The sequence below is a fragment of the Dipodomys merriami genome, unplaced genomic scaffold, assembly GCF_024711535.1.
Source record: "Dipodomys merriami isolate MVZ:Mamm:240054 unplaced genomic scaffold, mDipMer1.0.p SCAF_7, whole genome shotgun sequence".
Classification (NCBI taxonomy): domain Eukaryota; kingdom Metazoa; phylum Chordata; class Mammalia; order Rodentia; family Heteromyidae; genus Dipodomys; species Dipodomys merriami.
The window spans coordinates 17273077-17289572 of NW_027206290.1; the positions used below are offsets into that span (position 1 = coordinate 17273077).

The 16496-nt window shown below is 44.1% G+C and overlaps 1 protein-coding gene across 3 annotated transcripts in view; it reads left to right on the forward strand.

Annotated features, from left to right (window-relative positions):
- The window catches only part of Lrrc8d (leucine rich repeat containing 8 VRAC subunit D), a 93280-nt gene that overhangs the window by 4727 nt on the left and 72057 nt on the right, over window positions 1-16496 (forward strand). The window lies entirely within an intron of this gene.

A 16496-nucleotide genomic window follows, 5' to 3' on the forward strand; every position in this document is an offset into this window, starting at 1 on the left:
TATGTGGTGCTGAGGAATCGAATCCAGGGCCTCATGCATGCAAGGCAAGCACTCTACTACTAAGCCACCTTCCCAGCCCAAAACAAAACATTTTTATTTGTTGCCGCCTTTCCCAGTGTGGTGGCTCTGAATCGAGGTGGATTCAGTTTGATAAGTGTCTTTCCTGACCCCAGTGAGTCTGACTCAGAGCCACGGCTGTAAACATGCATCTCACAGAAGGTTGCTTACTGACGAGGACACCTTTGGAAAGGCGTTGAGACATTTGTGACTGACAGCCCTAAGTGGATTATTAGACCAATGAGCTTGAAGGAGACATCAGACTCCTTAAAAGGTGATGGTGATGACCAAGACTGCAGAATGCCACCTGGAGGCTGTTGGTGTGTCCCTGGCATAGGTGCCTGCACGGGAAGGTACCACACACTCTGCTTGAGTGTTTTTTTCCACAGTGGAAAAAAGATAATAAATATGAGCAGCACATGTTTCATTTTCAATATCAGTGTCAGCTTTGGTTGATTTCAAGAAGTTTCTTTTTTTTTTTTTTTTTGCCAGTCCTGGGGCTTGAACTCAGGGTCTGCACACTGTCCCTGAACTGCTTTTGCTCAAGACTAGTGCTCTACCACTCGAACCATAATGCTACTTCTAGCGTTTTCTGCTTATGTGGCACTGAGGAATCGAACCCAGGGCTTCATGCATGCTAGGCAAGCACTCTCCCACTGAGCCACCATCCCAGCCTCAAGAGTTGTTTTTTTTTTTTATTTTTTATTTTTGGTCGTTTTCTACTTACAGTGGATTTATTTTATTACTGTTTTCTTTTTGTTACTTTTGCTTTTGGGTGCTGTTCACTTTGTGGTTAGGTGGCTGGGTTTTATGTTGTTTCTGTTTTCACATAGGATGTTGCTGCCTAGCCGGGGCTGGCCCTGAACTCCTAATGGAATCTAGCATGGCCTCAAATTTGGGATTCTGGGAGCTGGGAAGGTGGCTCAGTTGTAGAGCGCTTGCCTTGCATGCCTGAGGCCCTGGGTTCGATTCCTCAGCACCACATAAGCAAAAAGAAAAAAGCCAGAAGTGGCGCTGTAGCTCAAGTGGTAGAGCGCTAGCCTTGAGCTGAAGAGCTGAGGGACAGTGCCCAGGCCCACAGTTCAGGCCCCACGACCGGACCCCCCCAAAAAAACCCATCAAATTTGGGATTCTGTCTCCCAAGTGCTCAAATGGCAGCTGTGTACCACCATGCCTGGCTCTTGGTCAGGTTTTACGTTGGTCATTTTCTGACAGTCTTTCTTTTGAGTTTTTACTGGCCTATGAAATCCAGTTAGAACTACAACTGCTCTGAAGTTTGAGGATGTTTACATCCTCCCTGAGACCTGGCTAGTCTCACATATGTGCTGTTAGTCCAGTAAGAGCACTTCTTTCTTGAAGATACTTTTCCCCCCTCCTGCTCTGTTTGCTGGTAATAGGAACATTGCCAGAAGTCTTCACTCCTCCAGCAATGCATAAATACCATTTGCTGAATCTTAACATCAGCAGATGAGCAGAGCCATGGTAAGTTCTGACAAGCAGGGAAATATGATGATAAGTAAGATGGCGTCTTCTGGAAAGGATCTGGCTGCCAGAAAGCTATTTCTCTCTACCTCCCTATGAACAACCCATGAGATGAGGTATGAACTTCACTGATGTTCTGTACCCACTTGCATTGGTGGCTCATGCCTGTAATCCTATCTACTTTTGAGGCTGAGATCTTAGGATAGAAGTTTGAAACCAGCCCACACAGAAAAGTCCATGAAACTCGTATCTCCAACTAACCAGCAAAAAACTGGAAGTGGAGGTGTGGCTCAAGTGGTCATCCATAAATGAAAGAGTTAAGGGACAGTAGTTCAAGCCCTAGTATTGGGACAAGAGAGAGACAGATAAACAATATTTTTTTTAAGTCACTGAATTGTTTTGGTATGTGACCCAGCTCTGTGTGTGTGTGTGTGTGTGTGTGTGTGTGTGTCCCAGCTCTGTGTGTGTGTGTGTGTGTGTGTGTGTGTGTGTGTAGTTTGAGCTGGGGTTTGTTCTGGTTTACCTTTTTTGCTCAAGGCAAGCACTCTACCACTTGAGCTACACCTCCACTTTGGGCTTTTTGCTGGTTAATTGGAGATAAGAGTCTCATGGACTTCCCTGTCTGGGCTGGCTTTGAACCAAAATCCTCAGATGTCAGTCTCTAAAGTAGCTAGGATTACAGGTGTGAGCCACTAGTGCTTGGCTTCTGGCCCTGGTCCACATTAAACACCTCCTGCTAAGTAGATCCAACTATGGTAACTATTGTTCATAAATACATTATGTAAAGATGCAGCCATTTGAATGCTATACCCAATCTTTGTTAAATAAATGCTGTAACAAATATATGTAGCAGAAACAGTTTCCTGTGTCCCCAAAGTTAAACATGAATAAATAAGTGCCAATGTATTTATTCTGCTCAAATCAAAATGTAATTTCAGTGCAGTGGATTCATTTGGTTAAATCCTAAACTTTTTTTTTTTTTTTTTTTTTTGGTCCGGTCGTGGGGCCTGAACTCTGGGCCTGGGCGCTATCCCTCAGCTCTTCAGCTCAAGGCTAGCGCTCTACCACTTGAGCCACAGCGCCACTTCCGGCTTTTTTCTTTTTGCTTATGTGGTGCTGAGGAATCGAACCCAGGGCCTCAGGCATGCAAGGCGAGCACTCTACCACTGAGCCACCTTCCCAGCTCAATCCTAAACTTTTAATGGGATTTTTTCCATATTAACATTCAGACAGTATGTAACTGTAATCCCTTTGTACATCACACTGACAATAAAATAAAATTAAAATTAAATTAAATTAAATTAAAAAAGATTAGCTGATAGTTAAGTAGAATTGGGAAGTGGGTTAGTTACACATCTTGCACAAAACACCCCCTTTCTGTACAGAAAGGGTGAACGAGAGACTTCCTCCTTAGCTTGTCTCTGAAAATATTTTCCTGTTGCAAAACATTTATTCTCTTTCGTAGTCCTAAATTATCTTCCTAGTAAATTATTTGTACCTGAGAAATTCTATAACAAACAGAAAGTTTATAATTACATCCACAATTGCTGTACTAATGAGAATGAGTGGGGAATGGAAAGAGACATAGACTAGTTCTAGCCCCTGGGAGAATCTCAGGCAATAGCAAACTGGGCCTGAAGTCAGAGCTTCACATAAGATTACTTATGGCAGCTATACTCAACCTCGGGGAAGGGGAAGGAATTGGAGGAAGTTGGAGTGGACTGGGCTGAAGTAGAAAATAGGCACTGTCTATAAAGAGGGTCTGTTTAGCAGCTGATTTTTGCCCTGTGGAAATGTGAGCCAGTTCTTCTGATTTTTTTTTTTCACTGCAAGCCAGGAATCTGGATTATTATGTAAAATCTAATTTTAAAAGGTTGGCCAATTCAACATTTTAAATAAGAACTTCCTGTAGACTAAACAAAATAGCCTTGTGAGCTGGATAACAGACTGAGCTCAGGCTTTTAGAGATAGATAGCCCTTCAATGGCCAGATAAATGGAAGCATAGAATTTGACTAAAAGTACAGAATACTTGTTAAAAAAAATCAGTTTAAGCTGTGTGTGCTGGTGACTCATACCTGTAATCCTAGTTACTCCAGAGGCTGAGATTTGAGGATTGAGGCTTAAAGCCAGCCTGGGCAGGAAAGTCTGTGAGACTCAACTACAATTAACTACTAGAAAACTGGAAGTGATGTTGTAGCTCAAAGTGGTAGAGTGCTAACCTTGAGCAAAACAGTTCAGGGATAGTGCCCAGGCCCTGAGTCCAAATCCCAGGACTAATAAGACAATCAGTTAAAATAGAATCTACCTAGAGCTTGGGATAGTTTTGTGTCCCCTGCTCCCAACAAACAGAATGAAACAAAACAAACCCTCCCACGTGCAATATTAACTTCTGACCTTTAAATCTGGGGTACTGCACATGTGTGTGAAGAGCCTGGCCTGCGCAGGGACCAGTAGATTCATGGAGAAATAGGTAAGAGGAGGAGATTGGCAGGAGGTGTGGGGAGGGGCAGGAGCTAGTAGACCTGGGAAGGCAAGGGAAGAAGATAGGCTCCTGCTCCTCCTGTCTTGAAGTCGATTTGGGGGCTGTGTGGAAGGAAGAGAGAAATGGGGACCTTTTACACAATGAAGGAAACATGAGTCAACTTTACAGTAACTGCAGTTCACAGTCTTGAACCAGCTAAGTAGGAGGGGCCATTCCTGGTGCATTCAAATTAGCTCTTGTTATGGTCTTGCAGACAAAAATGAGAAGAAAAAGGATTTTTCAGAAATGAGAATATAGAAGGAGGAACAGGGTGCACAGAACAACCAGTAAATGGTAGCAGGTAACCCACAATGCTGAGCATCCTAAAGTATAGCCCGTAGGGCAAGACGGCCTGGCACAGCCGCTTGCTTTGCTGGGGGAAGGGCTGGTGGACACAGTGCCTCTTAGACCAGCTCCTGCTCCCATGTGTGCTGTGCTGGCAGCAGGGTTGCTTCTGTGGGGTACACAGCTTAGAGAACAGCGTCCCAGGGTTTTTAACCTCCCTCTGCTGCTCAGGAAGCAACTTCAGACCCATGTTTTACCCAGCTGGTGCTCCTGTGCTCTGGTTTTAATCTGCTCTAGTGGAAGAGCAAACGTGGTTGAAGTGTAACTCGCCCGTGTGCCCACTTTGAACATAGCGCCAGTGTCTTCATGATCTCTACCACTGGGGTCAAATCGTAGCCTGAGGATGGAATGTTTTCTCTTTCTCAGTCATCTCGTGTACTGGGTGCTTGGGTTCTAGAAAGGCAAAAGTGTTTTCTGAGGAAGAACATTTTTGGATTCGTTGATACTGTTAGCACTGTGTGAAATGAACGGTATCTTTTCAACAGGTTTAAATACAAATACTTCAGTGATGTTTACTCTAAATGCATTTAAAGGGGCGCCCCACATTTGTTAGCTTGTTTAGTGTAGTATCATTCATTCTTCCTTCCTTCCTGTCTGTCTTCTTGTTTGTCTGTCTTTCTTTCCCTCTCTCTCTTTCTTTTCTTTTCTCCTTCCTTCCTTCCTTCCTTCCTTCCTTCCTTCCTTTCTTTCTTTCTTTCTTTCTTTCTTTCTTTCTTTCTTTCTTTCTTTCTTTCTTTCTCTTTCCTTTTTTCCATCCCTCCTTCCCTCTCTTTCTTTCCTTCTTTCTTTGTTTTTTGAGCTCCCGTTTGACTTTCTTGTTCACATCTGGTGCTGTCATACTTCTAGACCAGCATTTTGCTGGTTAACTGGAGATGAAGCTTCATTGATGAACTTAATTGCTAGGACTGGATTCACCCTGCAGTCCTCTAGATCTTAGCCTCCTGAGTAGTGAGGATTATGGGTCTGAGCCACCAACTAGTGCCTGGTGAGGATTCTTTTTTTTTTTGTCCCAGTCATGGGAACCAGCGTTGTGCTGAGAGAATGGGTGCAGGTTTCCTTCCACTGCTGTTAGGAAGAAGAAAATTCTTTAAATTCCACCACGTGGACTATAATCCATAGATGAACTGTTTGGAAGATCCTCTCAGGAAGTGAAACTTGCAGATAATCTTTGTACCAGCATTATGGATTAAAATGTTACACAAGGTGTCTTTTACTTTCTCATAAAGTGTAGTTTAAGAAGAAGAAGAAGAAGAAGAAGAGCCCAGTTCTAGTGCCTGTCTGGAAACGGTTAGAGGAAAAGCTTACCGGGTACGCCCTGTGTCCAGCCCTGGTTTGGAGCACTTGGTGTCTGTATTAGCTCATTGACTCCAAACAGTCCTGGTTTGTAGCAGAGGAAACCAAAGCTAGCTCTCTCATCCCTGTGAACCACTAAGTAATTCAAGGTCACATAGTTTGGTCCTTAAAGTGGCAGAGCTGTGACTGGATCATAAGCTTCTGGATCCAGATACTCTTGCAATAATCACAGATTGGCTTTAGAAATTTCTTGTGTTTTCCATGTCACTTTGTCTTGAAGTTAGCATCAGAGTGTGAATGAAAAAAGGAAAGTCACACACTTTCTTTCATATCTCCTCCCTGAAGGGATAACCAGATGATACCTTGGTGGCAGTCTCCATCTTGGATCAGTTGGAATGCTATCCTGAGATACTGCACCAGCTTGATGCAGGACAGAGAGAAGCCTTATGGCTCTGGCAGCCTTCATCCATGGGCATTGGGATTAGTTTCCAGAGCACAAAACTTGCCTTTTTTACCTTTGCCTTCACAGGTAAATTTGGTGAGCTTCCAAGAGCATTGTTGAAATTGCCTTTTGCAAATAGGAGGCTGTGAGCTGGTCCCAGCATTTCTCTTCCAGCCTGGTGTGATCTTGGTCTTGGGGTTCCTTTCCTGTACATGGGGGAGGGGATAATAATTTTGGCTATATGATTGGTTTGATGAAAATGAGTTATTACATTATTATTTTGGCGTGTGTACTATTTCTGGGGCTGAAACTCAGGCCCTAGGCACTGTTCCTTAGCTTTTTCACTGGACTAGCACTCTGCTCTACCACTTGAGCTACAGCTCCACTTATAGCCTTTTGAAGATTATTTGGAGTCTTGTAGACTTTTTTTTTTTTTGGTCCTGGCTGGCTTTGAACCACAATCTTCAGATTTCAGGCTCCTGAGTAGCTGGGATTACAGGTGTGAGCCACCAGTGCCTGGTGGTGGAGCTATTATTACATATAACAATTTTTTTTTGTTAAAACAGAAGGCACATGTATTGGGCACTGAGCTGACAAAATGTCCTTTGTGAGTCTTGGAATGCGTTTCCCTGGGTGGGAGGGGAAGGGCTGGGAACTCCATTCTTTCCTCTGCTTACCTGAGTTACAGCTTCGACCCTGGTGTGGGTGTGAACCCCATTTCTGGCCCCTTGTTTTTTCCCCCTCCTCCTTTGGGCTGGCCTCCAGTCTCTTGACAAAGTGCTGTTTGTTGTAAGGGTGAAGCAGGCAATTCTCTGGGCTGCGCCACTGGCTGCAGGCAAGGGGAAAAGCCAGGCTGGAGTGGGAGGGGATGCCGACCGGGCTTGTTCCTTAGAATTTTGTACATTGATTTTTGAAGGAAGGGAGGGAAAGGAAGAGATGGGTTCTTAATAAAAATCTTATAAAATGTCCTTCCTAGCAGAACAAAATTGAGTCAGGAGAAAGGGCTTTAAGAAGTCACTATTTATTACTTTGAGAGCAAATCCATTTTCTCTGGGAGGAAACAAGCACATTTTAAACATTTACTCTACAGTGCACTCTAGTAGAAAGTTAATTAGAAATAATAATAACAGCGATCATGTTAGTTCATTTTAGATGGTGTCCAGTCATGTACCATTCCAAAGGTTAGAGTTAAAGGTTGTGTTAAATTGTCCAGTGTCAGTCACGGTGCTAGTTAGTGCCTGGTAGAACCAGGCTTTGAACCTGTCACCTCTCATATACAATATGAAAGATGAGCCAGGGACCAGTGGCTCAGCCCTGTTGTAATCCTAGCTAACTAAAATTCTGAAGTATAAGGATCACAGTTCAAAGCCTGCTTAGGCAGAAAAAATCCACGAGACTCTTACCCTAATTAACCATCCAAAAGATGCAAGTAGAGTTGCGATAGAGTGCCAGCTTTGCGTGAAAAAGGTAAGGGATAGTGCCCAGGCCCTGAGTTCAAGCCCTAGCATCAGCACAAAAGAAAGAGGGGAGGGAAAGAGAGACTGGACACAGAGACAGGTGAGTAGATACAGCTCTGCATTGTGGGAACACCTGGCATGTGACATAGTTTAGTGCAGTCTAGCATCTGAGCCACGCTTTTGGATCATATTCTCAGAGAGATTGAGCTTGACTACAAAGACCAAGGATAGCTGGGTGCTAGTGGTTCATGCCTAGCTATGCAGGAGGCTGAGATCTGAGGATTGTGGTTCAAAGCCACCCTGAGCAATTCTATGAAACTTGTATCTCCAATTAACCATCCAAAAAGCTGAAGTGGAGCTGTGTCTCAAGAGGTAGAATGCTCACCTTAATCAAAAAAGCTAAGGGATGGTGCCCAGGCCCTGAGTTTAAACTCTAGTACTGGTACGTGCGCGCGCGCGCACGCGCGCGCACACACACACACACACACACACACGAAAGAAAGAAAGAAAGAAAGAAAGAAAGAAAGAAAGAAAGAAAGAAAGAAAGAAAGAAAGAGAAAGAAGAAAGAATAAAAAGAAAAAGACCAGGAATACTGAGCAGGGCCTTGAATGAAGAGAAAGATGGTGACAGGAAAAAGAAGGGGAAAGCTGAAGCAGACACAAAAGGAAATAACACATTTGTGTACCAGTGGTGTCAGAGTAAGGGATGGGGGGGCAGTCCCTGAGCTGTTTTGCTCAAGATTGACATTACCATTTGAGCCACACCTTCACTTCTGGATTTTTTTTTGTTGGTTCAGTGGAGACAGACCTCAGATCTCAGCCTCCTGAATAGCTAGGATACAGGAGTGAGTCACAGCTCCCTGTGCATTGTATGGAGGATTTCTAAACCAGGAGAGGAGATTGGTCAGCAAGCCTTGGAAAAAGGTCGGTCTATTTGGGTTTTATGGTTTGCTTTTCCTTCCCTGTAAATAAACAGTAATTGGCAGAAGTTTTTCACATGTGATTTCTCATTCCTCCATAGAGTGTCAAACGGCTCTGGTTATTGTGCTGTCTTTCCTTCTTTGTTTACTTAGGAGGAAATGGAAGATGCAGAGTTTATTGACTGTCTGTTTTCCTTAAGATGCACAGACCATGAGCTGTGGAGTGTGCTGCCTGGAGTTTTAATTCTGCTTGGCCACTGGTTAGGCACAAGACCATGGCTTAACTGGCTAAGATGCAGAGAGAACAGAATTAACCTGCTAGAGTTAGTGGTGAGGATAATTTATGTGAAATGCAGTAGACGAGAGTTCCTTGCATGTATTTAACAGTCAAATGTAGCTACTGCTGCCACTACTGCTGTAACTATACCTGACCAGAATTCCTTCCCAAAGATTGAAAGCTTTTCCTTTAAAAATGACTGTACAGACGGGCAGCCATGGCTCATGCCTGTAATCCTGGCTACTCAAGGAGGCTGAGATCTGAGGATCAAGGTTCAAAGCCAGCCTGGGCAGGAAAGTCCATGAGACTCTTATCTTCAGTAAACTACCAGAAAAGCAGAAGTGGCCCTATGGCTCAAGAGGTAGAGAACTTGCCTTGAGCTGAAGAGCTGAGGGAAAGCACCCAGGCCCAGAGTTCAAGCCCCTCAACACCTCCCCCCCCCAAAAAAAAAAGACTGTACAAATTGTGGTTGAGAGGAACATGGGTGCCTGGAGCAGTTTGAATTAGTGTCCCATTTTTCTCCCTGGGCTTTATGTTTTCTAGAAACATGTTTTTGTCCCAGAAAGAAATGTTAGGTCAGGTGGCTCATGCCTATAATCCTAGCTACTCAGGAGGCTGAGGTCTGAGGATCAAGGTTCAAAGCCAGTCTAGACAGGAAAGTCTGGGAGACTCCTATCTCCAGTTAACATCTGGCTGGTGTTCACTTGCTGGTGGGCACATTTCCTAGGACCCAGCCTGTAAACGGAGACTACTTTAGTCAAATGTTACAGACTTCTCTTGCTCCCAACTGCTAATAAAGTATAATTTTTGCTGGGAAGATAAACAGTTCTATCAAGGGAAAAGCCAGTTCTCAACATTAAAGAAATTAGAAATGATAATTTGTGCTTAGGAAAATAACGTTAGTCCAAGTTTTAGCTTCCCCCCCCTCCCTTTCAGCTGTTCCTTTACCCTACCATGCATTTGCAAACCATTCTCATGACCTTTGTGTATGCGTGCTTGTGTGCATGTGTGTGTGTATGTGTGTGTGATATTTATCATGGGGCCAGATTATACATACACAACTGACTTTGTCATTATATCTCCTCAGTTCAGTCTTTGAAACTTTTGTCTTTGGGTTTTGCTAACCAAGTCTTCATTTTTTTTTCTTGAAAGGGATATTTCCCACAGAACTTTACTGACAGAATATGGAATAATTGGGTTATGGTTTGTGAAGTTCAAATCTTAGATCCTAATGTTTGTTTGTTTTTTAAAATTTTATTGTATAGGGGCTGTACAGAAGGGTTACAATTATATGAGTAAGGCAATGAGTACATTTCTTCTCGAGCATTGTCTTTTTTTTTTTTTTTTGTCAGTCATGGGGCCTGAACTCTGGGCCTGGGCCTTGTCCCTCAGGTCTTCAGCTCAAGGCTAGCGCTCTACCACTTGAGCCATAGAGCCACTTCTGGCTTTTTCTGCTTATGTGGTGCTGAGGAATCAAACCCAGGGCCTCATGCATGCAAGGCAAGCACTGTACCACTGAACCACCCTTCCAGCCCCTATCTGAATGTTTTAAATATACCCAATTTTTCTTTTTTAATCACTACTTGGGCTTGAACTCAGGGCCTGGGCTCTGTCCCTTAATCTTTATGCTCAAGGCAAGCACTCTACCACTTTAGCCACAGCTCCACTTCTGGCTTTTTGGTGGTTAATTGGAGATGAGAGTTTCATGGACTTCCTGTCTGGTTGGCTGTGAACCTTGGTTCTCAGATCTCAGCCTCTTGAGTAGCTAGGATTACAGTGTAAGCCACCAATTTGCTTTTTGTTAGTTCAGTTTATTACTTCAAGTGTAGAGGTGGTTAATTTTGGGTATTCTCTGCCCTTTGTGCAAATTAAAGAGAACACAAAAATACTATTTCTTATTTTCCTTCAGTTCTCTGTAAATTTAACTTAGTCCATGGGCTTGCCATCATTTATCCTTTCCATACCTCCTGAATTGATGTCATGTGCAAATTTGATTATAACGGTGTGAATAATTTCTGAGTTACTTTTGAATACAGACTTAGTACTATTCCTAGTGGCTTTTTTTTCTTCCTCTGGCTGCTAAATGTATCTAGTGATTTTTTTTTTCCTCGCTGAGTAATTGCCATGTGGTTCTTCTCCTAGCCACAGAGTGTCAGTTGATTTAGCCATCCTGAATTCATGGAACACTGTATCAACTGCTTTACAAGATCAAAGTACATGAATTCATTGCATTCTTTCTGCTCCTAATCCAGTAGTTTACTAGCTGGGCCATCTTGTGGCCTGGAAAGCTAGGCTTCTGGTCAAGGCATAGGAAAAGCTCCGTCTCTCTGGTTTTTCCATTCTGCATATATCTTTCTATTCTGTTATTCATTTATTCAGCAGCTGACCTCCAGATTTCTTTCTAGAGCCTCTGTAGCCAGTAGTTACATCGTTAATACAAACAGGAAAATCTCTGAGCCTTTTACGGGACTCCTTTCCTTCTGCTGTATCTATGGCACTATACCCCATTAACTAGGGAGAACAGCCCTCACATACAGGTGTTCTGTTAGTAATGGGTTGTTAAAAAGTAGGCAGTGTGTAGGGTTAGAGGCATGGCTCAGTTGGTAGTGAGTTAGCCAATGAGTAAAAGTGACAGCAGGACCAGGTTCTAGCCCTAGTGTGGGACCCAGAAAAAAAAACAACCAAAACGAAAGTAAACAGTGTGTGGCTAGGTACTGTGGGCTTTACTAGCAGTGACTTTGGGCCAATCACTTAACTCACTTAACATCTCTGTGTCTATTTTCTAATCTGTAACGCTGTAAAATATCTAGGATGTTGTCAGCAGTAAATAAACTAATCCACGAAAAAGTGATAAGCATTTCTTGATCCACATTTTTTTTTTTTTGATACAGTATTCCATGAATTTAGGATGGCTAAATCAACTGACACTCTGTGGCTAGGAGAAGAACTACATGGTAATTACTCAGCCTAGGGGGGAAAAAACACTAGATACATTTAGCAGCCAGAGGAAGAAAAAAGCTACTAGGAATAGTACTAAGTCTGTATTTAAAAGTAACTCAGAAAGTAACTCAGAACTCAGGGCCTTGCTGTTTTTGCTTTATCAAACAAGGCTGGTGCTCTTCCACTTGAGCCAGCTCTACTTCCAGCTTTTTAGTGGTTAATTGGAGATAAGAGTCTCATGGACTTTCCTGGCCAGGCTAGCTTTGAATCTCGATCCTCAGATCTCAACCTCCTAAGAACTAGGATTACAGGTGTAAGCCTCTGGTACCTGGAGTCTTACTTTCTTTATTATGCGCACAAAATTAGCCAGTGTGGTTCACCTTACAAACATATATCTGCTTAACATGTATCAGTTGGCCAGTTCCAAAATATGGGTGTATATTTCACCCAGCTGTGGTTAAGCAGTGAGATAGCATGAGAGAGGCCATTACAAGATGTGTTTCATTTTGTTCTAGTACTAGGGTTTGAATTGGCCTGGACACTGTTCCTTAGCTTTATTGCTCAAGGCTGGCACTCTACCACTGGAGCTACAGCCCTACTTCTGGCTTTTTTGTGGTTAATTGGAGAAAAGAATCTCATAGATTTTCCTGCACAGGCTGGCTTTGAACTATGATCCTCAGAATCTCAGCCTCTGGAATAGCTAAGATTACAGGTATGAGCCACCAATGACTGGCAAAAGATGTGTTCAGAGTGAAGAAATTTTTCTGAGTAAAAGATATGTAGCACAAAATAATAAATCCGCAGCCAGAACACACCCACTCATTTCTGCCCAATTAAAGGAGGAAGTACAGACCCTGGGTGAGATTGAGCTCCATTACCCACTGCATTGTGAAAATAACATCTGTGAATGCCTCACTTCTGCTGTGAGGGGGGTGCTAATCACTCCTCCCTGATGGTTCTGGAGCTCAGTGGGGCAGGGCCTGGGGCCACAGTGTCCTGTGGAACTAGTAGTTCCATACAGGGTGAGTTGGTTCTTGAGCTGTGCTTGGAATCTAAGGCTGCAGAGGACTCTGCTTCTGCCTTGTGGCTGGGTCTTCCAAGTCAGGTGCCAGCACCTCAATAGTAGTGCTTTGCTTTTTGTTCGCTTAAACTCAGAACATTCTGCCTTCAAGGAAGCATCTTGCAAACAGATGTTTTGAAAAGGTGATTTGCAGCCCCTTATGAAATGCTACTCTCTGGCTCCTTGAAGATGGCCAGTACCCCTTTGTGGATAAATGCCAGTTCTCTCTGAGAAAGGCTTCCTTGAATGGCATGTACCAGGTTTTGCAGACGCTTTACAATGTGAGCTTGAGGGCCAGAGACCTTCCCAGAAAATCGGGGTGTGTGTGGTATTCCTGAAGTAAGGGCAGGCAGGGTGGACTGCAGTGAAGGCAATAGCCAAAGACCCCATCTTTAGGAACCACATAGCTGGTCCTTTTTCCTTGTCTTATTTGTAAAGCTCGCTCTGTAATAGTCACCAGGAGTCTTGGTTGGGTTTGAACAAAGATCCTCAGATCTCAGCCTCATGAGTAGCTAGGATTAAAGGTGTAAGTCTCAGGCACCTGGAGACTAGCTGCTTATTCTGATGAATAAGCATCTCAGTTACAGGGAGCCTAACAGGAGATGGGGTTATACTGAACCCCAGACCCTGGGTGAGGATGGGGCAGAGTATCACCCCTGTGTGTAGATATATTTTGTTACCTGTTAAACAATACAAACTGTGTATCATACAATTTTCACTCAGCATAGTACTAGGGAAAAATAGCTATGATTTAATATTGGCTGCTTTTACACTGCTGATTGAATTTTCTAGAGCTAGGAAAGGTTTTTTACATAGTCTAATCTCTATTCCCAAAGATGGCCAGGTCATTTAAACACATTTCTTTTGCTTCCTTTCCCAGTCCTCAAATCTCAGCCTTTCTTTCTTTAGATTCTTTTTCATATAGGGTCTTTGTCTGGCCTGGGTTAGTGGTGCAGCTGGGATTACTGGACCACCACTGGTTTCCTTGGTGAGATGGGTGGAGGTAGTGTATTTTGAGTTTCTAGGATTACAGGTATGTGCCATCACCCCTGGCTTTCCTTTGCCTTTCCTTTTTTTTTTGGTGGGTCATGGGGCCTGAACTCTGGGCCTGGGTGCTGTCCCTCAGCTCTTCAGCTCAAGACAAGCGTCTTGAGCCACAGCGCCACTTCTGGTTTTCTGGTGGTTTATTGGAGATAAGAGTCTTACGGCCTTTCCTGCCCTGGCTGGCTTTGAACTGTGATCCTCAGATCTCAGCCTCCTGAGTAGCTAGGATTACAGGCTTGAGACACTGGCACCTGGTGCTTTTTAAATTTTTATTTTGTCACAGATTATCCTTCTGGACTCTTGAAGTTATAATGAGTAACCGAAATGAAGGCAGGGATACCAAAAAGATAACTTCTAAATGGAATTATGCCTTTAGAAGGTGGTAATTATTGACAAAGCTTTTCAAATGAAAAGTTTTGAGCTGGATGCCTTCCTATGGGCTCCCTCTCTCAAGCTGGGCACCTTGTGGGGAAGAAGTAGTCACTTGGGTGAAGGAACGTTGTCAAGACAGGAGAAATGGACAGGCCCAAAGTAAGAAAGCCAGGGACTGAGAGAAGGTAGCTGGTGGACAGAGTAAGATCAAAAAGGATGTTAAGATTCTTATTACTAATAAGTCCTCATCAGTCTGAGTCTTTGAAAAGTAGGGATGCATGTCACTGATTCTTGGGGCTGCTCTTTCCAGCCAGATGCATGGAGCCCCTTCCCCAGCCTCGGTCACACTTGAAGGCTGTTATCCTTGCATTGATCTCTGTGTGTTGCAAGTCTGGTATGTACTTCTCTAGAGGATGCACTGTAAGGGGTTGGGCAGGTGAGCTCATGTCACTCACTTACTCTGTCTACAAGTATGTGCCGGTATCCTCATTGCCTAGACCCCAAATTGCCTGCTAATGCATGCTCTGTTTCTTAGCCTGTCTGGGCGCTAGTAACTACACGTTACTGCCACTGAGCACAGACTAAATAATGAAGCAAATGGAGAAATGGGAAATCGCCAGCATTTTCACTAAGGGTTGAGACCAGGCCTTTGATTTTGTGGACAACATCTGCCTTCTTTAAAGAGCCCCATTAGAGAATAATGAATTTAGTAAATAAATACAAGCTGGATTGGCTTCTGATCTGGACAGACTTTGTACCTTGGCATCGGAGTGGCTATCCCTGGAACCTCTTGAACTTTTGCCACCAAGTAATTCTGAAAAAGCTGACAGAGCCAGTAATAGATAATGGAAGGAGCATTGTGTCCCCATCACAGTACACGAGGAATTAGTTGGATGATGAAGAGCCTGGGTAGCCCATAAACACCGGTGGATTATGATGCAGGATTGTTCTGACATGGAACCCAGGTGGCCTCTGGGCTTGACTTTCCCTGAGAACTCACTATTGTTTTTAGGAATTTAGCACATGGAGGAAATGGCCCAGATTTTCTACTTAGCAAAGACGGGTATCTTAACTTTCCATTGGGTCGCATTCTAGCTAAGACATTGGGACAGCTGCTTAGCTTCTCTGACCCTGTTTCCTCGTTTTCAGATATGGGAACAGGATTTTGAACAAATCTGTTGGGAAATGTTAAATGTTAAAGGATATGGGATTTAAATGATATGCTTTCTAGCACTGAGCAGGAGTTGCCTGTGTCTCAGTTTCTTCCTACTTCAGTCAACATTTAGCTTTTTGTGTAGAATAGTCACTATGTTCTGTGCTTCCCAGCTGTTTGTAGCTGGGAGATGACCCTCTTGGTGTCTGTTACCTGATAACTTCTGGTGTCGGGACAGGCAGCTTACAAATGCCAACTCCAGGAGTTGGCCCATGTATCCACCAAATGGCAGTCTTTTTTGTGTTTTTGTTGTTGGTGGTGGTGGTCGTGGGGCCTGAACTCTGGGCCTGAAGCTGTCCCTCAGCTCTTCAGCTCAAGGCTAGCACTCTACCACTTGAGCCACAGCACCACTTCCGGCTTTTTCTGCTTATGTGGTGGTGAGGAATTGAACCCAGGGCCTCATGCATGCAAGGCAAGCACTCTACCACCGAGCCACCTTCCCTGCCCCCAACTGGCAGTCCTAAAACCAATGTTTACTTAAAAAAAAGAACAACAACACTTTGACGTTCAACTTAAGTCAGAATTCCGCAAAGATGAACGTGATCCTAGAACTGTGGAACTTGTGTATGATTAGTGTACACAGAAATGCATGCTTTTTTTTGGTTGTTATTTCTGGGACAATGTACCCTTAAGACTGAGCTTGGTGGGGGTTTCGAGGAGGAGGGATAGGTATGTCAGTGTTGGTGAGCTGAGGGGGGACTCTCAGAGGAGCCCAGAAAACCGTGTAGCTCCTCGGGGTGTCTGCCCCACCCCTGGTTGGTGACAGTTCTGCCTACAGCAGTTGCTAATACGCTCTCTTTCCCCCTTGAGTCAGCCAGGCACGAGACAAGTAATTTCCCACCTGGAGTGGATGTGGGGATGTGGTTGCTCACTTAGCGATTTGCATAATTCCAGCCTCCATTCCCCTTGGAAGTCTCTGGTCTCTTTACATCTTTCCCGTTCCCCCCCCCTCCCCGTAATTCCTGCCAGGGGGCTGAGGGGGGAGGGGAGGAGCCGCGGAGAAGGAAGGCAGACTCCTGGGGTCCCCACGATACCCACTGATGAAAGTACCCTGCAGTCGGGGAGAAGCCCG